Below are 6,596 nucleotides of genomic sequence, written 5' to 3'. Positions count from 1 at the left end.
TGGACAGAAAGGGTGGCCTGGGGCATCTCACAGTAAGGACAAACATGTGGAATCCTAATTGGTTTTCTGAAATGATAAGATGAGAAATAGAAACAAACCCACAAATTCAAAGCAAAAATGGCAAGGTTACAACAAAGTGAAGTAGGAGATTGAAATCCTTAAAGAGAACTCACCTTGACACAATAGCGCTACAAGAAGCCATTTTTTCCTTTTTAAAATATGTTTGGTCTCTCGTGGACAGCAAGACAGCGCTATGAGAGAATTTGCCAGAGGTCTCAAATTTAAAGACCACAAGGGGCGGGTAAGTTGCGGGTCTAACGTAATACCTGGCAAGAGAGAATCAAAATTAAATGGAGAAATTTCCGAATCCATTGATCATTCAATAATTACTGTAAAAGCTTTAGTTTTTGAGTTATCTATGAAAAGCTCTGTAAATACTTGAATGAGATTCACTGATGAAATTTTCCAGTTTGACTTTCGCCGGAATCAGAGTCATAAGGATTTTCAGGGAGCTCTATGAAACTGAAAGCTATCTGATCATCTTCAAGATCAGGCCTTAGTGGGGCTGCAATATCAGAGTATTCCTCATCTTCTGCACTGCTAAAATCCTGCAGTACATACAGCATTTCTGGATAATTCCTGCTCACAAGATCACTGGTTGTTTTCAAAGACACTTTTCGAAAAGGCCATGTGATTTATAGGGGAAAGTTTAGTATAATTGTACCTTTTAAAACCCAGTGACTCCACTGCAATCTCTCAGCTTTCATCATTATTGCATGACGGTTTTGTTGGGATGAATCAGGATTAATTATGAGTAGTAGTCCATTTAATGCAAGCAATTCATGTTGTTTTTTACAGCAGGGGGAAGGGAAATAAGAAAGTAGAAGGGAAAATACTACCACATTAAACAGCTCTCCAGGAAGGGAATCAATTGGATTCTTTAGCTGTCTGAGAAAGGCTTCAATGGCATCTTGTGCAAGCTGGAGTGGTCGTTGTAGCTGCAGATTCAGGAAATCACATTTATAGACATTCTCTACTGCAGGCACAATGTCCATACCTACAGTTATGAATTCATCACACTTTAAAAATGGGTTAAAGCAGCTGCCAACATCCAACAACCTGGAGTTTTCCTGACAGATGAACTGACCTTGTTGAATCACTAGTGTGAGTCACTGTGGAGTCAGTTTTGTGGTTACAGTAATAGCATGATGAGCACTTTTTTCATCCTTATCCAGTATTTTCTTTATTCCTTTAATCACAAAATACTCGACAAACACTCGGGCACCATTCAATGCGCCCTTCTCCTTCGCATTTCTTTGACTAGTGGTGGTCTGCTAGGTTTTTCATTGCCAAGGCATATTCACTAAGGGTTTCTTCGTCCTTGCAGTGCTCACGCCAAATTTTATAAAAATCTCCCACTTCTCTGTATTTCTTTAAAGTCACAAACTGCATATCAAAATTAAGGAAGGTCGTGGCTCAAGCAGACTAACGGCACGTGGGTTTTTCAAATTTCTCTCTATAAAGACTTGATTAGCTTATCAATCAGAATCAACGCTCTGTACAGCAGTCCAGAAATGATCCTATGCAGACATCACTTCCATGGAGAAGAATTCTCAAACTCGCCAGATTTTCACTTAGCGTGTCTTTTGGTTTGTGGCAGATTTCTCTTTTCATTTTTTCCTGCCTTTTTTTCACTGTTTTCAGTCTCTTCCTGGTCCAGGTCATCTGCACTCGGTGGACATAAATGACATGCCACAGAGTCAGAGAAACTCTAATTCTGCCATCACGTCCTCACATCTGCTTTGTTGTCTGATCTGCTGTTCTTCTAATCTTCAGAAATGAGAAAGAGGCAAGAAGATCCACAGTGCACTCGTCGTGATTCTGGCAGTTTTTTTCTTGACTCTGCCTAAATTGGCACAGACACTGATCTCTACCATCTTTGGTGTTAAAGACAAATAAGTGTGTTCTGTATTATTATTTTGTTTATCATATGTTTATGGTGTTTCTGGAAGGTTTCTTCACTATTTTCCTGTTCTTCTTCACTGTTTCCAGTCTCTTCCTGGACTGGCATAGACTCTAACCTCAAAACACGACCTTGCATCGAAGAGGCCTTCTTTGGTGTTCATGGTGATTGTGGTATTTCTTGCAGGTTAATTCTTCACTCACCTGCTCTCCAAATTCATTTTCTTTTACTTCCATCTTCTTCCTCTGTTTCTTTTTCTGATGTTGTGGAAGAAGCCCTACCCCTGCCAGCACATCGTCACGTCTGATTTATTGTCTAATCTGCTGTTCTCATCTTTTGAAATGAGTAATAGGCAAGAAGATCCACAGTGCACTCGTCATGTGTTTATGGTGTTTCTGGCAGGTTTCTTTTTCACTGTTTTCCTGCTCTTTATGGTTCTGTGCGTGTTCTTTGTTATCATTTTTTGTGCATTCCTCCCACACTGCTGCTGTTGCACATAAAGCAATGTAGTCAGATTCCAGGTGCGCTGTAAAAAGCTAAAAGATATGCAAAAAGCTGTGTTCTGTTTTCTATATACAGACAATGAGCAGTAATGGATGGAAATAGCAAAATAATAATAATAAAAAAACAAATATGCACAAAATATTCAGCATGATCTCCTGCGTGCATTGATCACTGAGGTTTTGCAGGAGAACCTTTAGGGTTGGAATAATATGCAAAAAGCTGTGTTCTAATCCGTATATGAAAAGCGAAAGAGCAGTAAAGGATGAAATAGCAAAATGATTTAACAAAAATTTAATATGCTTTCCCCTCAGATCTGGTAATTTTTTAGAGTTTACGTGTAATGTATTTAAACACTCATGTATACTGTTTGTTTGGTGGTTGCCTGTCCTTAGACTGGGTACTGCAAGCGAAATAAGAATCACTACATCTACAACATCCTTCTCATATGTGGTAACTTATGGCTACTCTGTCAGACAACAGATACCTAAGGTTTGAGTGCAGTCAGGTTGCTTGGTATAGAGCTTGGTGCTCAGTGATAGATGGCAGACATGTTGCCAGAAGTGAATAGGACACATGTAGATAGATGCCTGGCCATTCAATCTGCTTTGGGAGTAGAATGAAAAGATGGTCTCCTTCAGTGTCCATATTAAAATATGCACAAATTGTATATCGAAATTTGGGGTCCGGGGAAGTATGGTTGCAAAGCTGAAACTTAAAGGAATTGATGGAAGGGCACCACCAGGAGTGGAGCCTGCGGCTTAATTTGACTCAACACGGTAAAGCTCACCCGGCCTGGACACAGAGAGGATTGACAGATTGATAGCTTTTTCTCGATTCTGTTGTAGTTGGTGGAGCGATTTGTCTGGTTCATTCTGATAACAAACGAGACTCCCTCCTGCTAAATAGTTACACGACCCCCGAGAGGTTGGCGTCCAACTTCTTAGAGGGACAAGTGGCTTTCAGCCACGTGAGATTGAGCAATAACAGGTCTGTGATGCCCTTAGATGTCCGGGGCTGCACGCGCGCTACACTGAATGGGTCAACGTGTGTCTACCCAGCGCAGAGAGGCATGAGTAAAGGAAGGATAGCTGGTGGTACAGATTATGTTCAGTACAGCACAAGCACATGTGCCCCTGCTTCTCAATTGACTCAATTTTTTTTTATTTAATAATTATGAGATGTTGCTAAAGATGTTCATGTCTTTAAGGTGTTGCATATAAATGAGTAACCTTAAAAATATAGAAATAGAATATAAAGTATAAACAATAACTTTACCTTTTACAGTTTAAATCACCTGACTTAACAGTATCATATCCAGTTAGAGGAGCAGCTTCAAGTTTGAATCACCTGTATTACCTCAGAGTTCCACAAGATAGAGTCAAGAGCTATTTTCAAAGTGTTTGTTACTTACATGGGAGGATGTGTCAGAGTCTTTAATGTGATACTTCTATGGGTGTTGTGTTACAGGTGAGATCAAGATGTTTGCTAAAGATGTTCACGTCTTTAAACTGTTGCATATAAATGAATAACCTTAAAAAATATATACAAATAATAGATTAAAGATTAAAGAGTTGCTCAAGCTGTTTTATAGGCTACGATTTTGCATCATTGACAGGAGTGACTGATGCGTAATCCTGTGCTGGAATTTCGCTACACTGACTTGAATGAGATTCACTAATGAACCTTTCCCAAAACAAGACACACAGAGAGAGACTACTCTTGGCGGTTGATCACTTGGTGGAAGAACATAACATGGCACTTGTAGCACATCTGGGAAGAAATACAAAGCTGGCTGCTCACCAGTTTTTGTGTGGGACATAGGGGTACTCCAAGCTCTCTACAATGCTTGAAGAAAGTCAGTATTTGGAAGAGTTCCTTATCTAGCAGTGAGCAAGATTAGTGTCAGACCTCTGATCCGCCTAGTCCTGCTGAAGCAGACCTCTTTAAGTGCCTTAAATACCATAAATTTCACAGTAGCCCTTCAGGTTTATCTCAACAAAAGGTGTCGCACTGCTGTGGTGCCTTCTCTAGGCTGGTGGACCGAGCCTTCATCCTGATGAGTATGGCTACCTGGCATCCTTGAAGATGCATATATGAGTATGGTTGCCTGGCAGCCTTGAAAATGCACATATGGTCCCACGACCTGCCCTGTATCTATCCAACTTGTAGGATGGCCTTCTCGCGTCACATTCATATACACACTGGAGAGAGGCCCTTTTCCGGCCAACACTGTAGATTTTGAGAGCTTTTGCCCCCAAAATGCCTTTCTCCAGAAGCAGCGACAAGAGAAGGAAATCAATGAAGAAAAAAACCCCAAGAAAAACCATAATCACCATAAACGCCAAAGAAAGCCTCTTCGATGCAAGGCTGTGTTTTGAAGTCCGAGTCTATGCCAGTCCAGGCAGAGACTGTAAGCAGTGAAATGGAGTACGAAAACAACGATGAGGAGGAAACCTGCCTGAAACACCATAATGACCATGAGAGCCAAAGAAGACACTTCAATGCAATGCTGTGTTTTAATGTCAAAGTGTATGCCAGTCCAGGAAGACACTGGAAACACTAAAAATGAAACCTGCAAGAAACACCATAATCACCATAAACTCCAAAGAAGGCCGATGCGTAAACCTTCTGTGATTGAATTTCACAACACTGACTTAAAAGATTCACTTCATCCTCAATAGGACACAAATGCACATACGGTACCTGTATCTATCCAACTTGTGGGAAGGCCTTCTCTCGTCACATCCAAATACAAACTGGAGAGAGGCCCTTTTCCGGCCAACACTGTAGCCGGGCATTTGCTGACCAGTCTAACCTTGTGGGCTCACTTGTAGACTCACTCGGACATCAAAAAGTACCAGTGCACAAAGTGCTCTTGAACCTTTCAGCGCATGTTCATTTTGCACAATCACGCAGAGATGGGCAGCTGTGGCTCCTCCTGAGATGCTAAGTGGTCAACTGCTTTTTGGACTTGGGGGTGGGGAAGTAAGGGTGCTGTGACAGTGGGCCACTTGCCCACTTGTGGTGCATGTTATCGGAGCTGCGTGTACTTCTCTATCATGGCCGAAAATTTTGGCTTTTTTTCTTCCTCAGATAATGGTGCACCAGTTGAAGAGGATGTCGCGGCTGCCTTTCTTGCTCAGCAGGAGAGTGAGATCGCAGGCATTGAAAATAACGAAGGCTTTGGAGTGCTTGAAGGTGCTGGGCAGCAACCGTTGTCGCAGCCCTTCTACGATAGCTTGACAGTTCTCCGGCAGCCATCAATGGAGATCTTTCTCCGGAGACAAATGGCTCCAATGACAGCTATGCTGCAATAGCACGCGCAAAAAGTGAAAAGAGAGGATGTGAAAATGGAGGGAGGAACAGAAAACTAGGCTGGAAGAACCTGACCATGCAACAAAAGCAGCAGAGCTAGAGTGGATTGAAAAGGCCAAGAAGGAGCTGGAAGAATGGCACTTGCGCCAAAATGAACAAATGGAGAAGAACAAAGTCAATAACCGGATTGCTGATAAGGCTTTCTACGAGCAGTTCAATGCTGATGTGATAGGCTATGTGGCGTCAGAGGAAGCTCTCCTGAAGGAGTGTGATGAAGACACTCCAGGCTTAGAGTGGGAGAGGGTTTTACGGCTCTGTGACTTCAACACAAAGACCAGCAAGCAATCCAAAGACATGTCCCTAATGCCCTCTGAGCTTATATCACTCAAACAGACTCCCCTGGTCCGTTAATTCAAATTTTGACAGGAGTGAGTAGATTTTGAGGGCTTTTGCCCCCAAAATGCCTTTCTCCAGAAAAGGTGAAAAGAGAAGGAAACTAATGAAGAAAGTTTCATGTGCCAGGGAGGTTATCTTCACAAACCACAAGGGCTAATTATTTATGGCAACAAGCTTGCTGATGAGAACTTCAACCTAAAATACCTTTGAATTGATAGTAACTTTAACCTAAAATGCACCCTTGTTTGCCTTAAAAACCAGTGGAACAACACCAGTTAACTTATACTGCTTATCTGAGAAAAACCCAAAAGACACAGAGAGGACATGCAGTAAACTCCACAGGAGGGCGAGAATTGATCCCTGAAGGGGTGAAGGAGAAGTGAGTGCAGAGGCCTGCAATATCACTCAGATCTTTGAC

General features: G+C 41.9%; 2 pseudogenes; one reads left to right on the top strand and one right to left on the bottom strand.

Moving 5' to 3' along the window:
• Positions 1-449: 449 nt before the first annotated feature.
• On the bottom strand, positions 450-1,452 carry LOC120520537 (annotated as a pseudogene).
• A 4,074-nt stretch (positions 1,453-5,526) lies between these two features.
• On the top strand, positions 5,527-6,235 carry LOC120520538 (annotated as a pseudogene).
• The last annotated feature ends 361 nt before the right edge of the window (positions 6,236-6,596 follow it).

This window comes from Polypterus senegalus, unplaced genomic scaffold (genome assembly GCF_016835505.1).
Source record: "Polypterus senegalus isolate Bchr_013 unplaced genomic scaffold, ASM1683550v1 scaffold_628, whole genome shotgun sequence".
NCBI classification, from domain to species: domain Eukaryota; kingdom Metazoa; phylum Chordata; class Cladistia; order Polypteriformes; family Polypteridae; genus Polypterus; species Polypterus senegalus.
The sequence above is the reverse complement of the archived record's forward strand: the minus strand, read 5'-3'. Positions and strand labels throughout refer to the sequence as shown.